Consider the following 463-nt stretch of genomic DNA (forward strand, 5'->3'; position numbering starts at 1 on the left):
CCACACCCCCGACCAGGGCGGAGATCCAACCTGCAGCCCGGGCATGTGACCTCCTGGATCATAGGTTGACGTCCAACCACTGAGCCACAGGGGCCAGGCTGGAGGGAGGTGTTTCCATTGCTTTTTAGAGAGAGTGGAAGGAAGGGGCGGGGGGGTCGATCCTGCAACCCAGGTAGGTGGCCTTGACCAGGAATCAAACCCGCAACCCTTTGGTGCAAAGGCCGTGCTCTAACCACTGCGCACACCTGCCAGGGCGGCGTTGTTTTTTCAATCTCGGGCATCCCAAAGGGGCTCGGGCTCGCACAGGGCTTCTGGGCAGCTGACCAGGACCCCACGGGTTCCTGCCCTGGTCACCTGGGCGTCCCTGCCTCTGGGCCACTCATTTCCGGGGGGGTCCTGGAAGCCGCTGAGCATTGTGGGAAACTCCCCGGAGCGCCTTCTCCGGAGGCGCAGCCAGGAGCCA

Source organism: Myotis davidii, unplaced genomic scaffold (genome assembly GCF_000327345.1).
Source record: "Myotis davidii unplaced genomic scaffold, ASM32734v1 scaffold43, whole genome shotgun sequence".
NCBI classification, from domain to species: Eukaryota; Metazoa; Chordata; class Mammalia; order Chiroptera; family Vespertilionidae; genus Myotis; species Myotis davidii.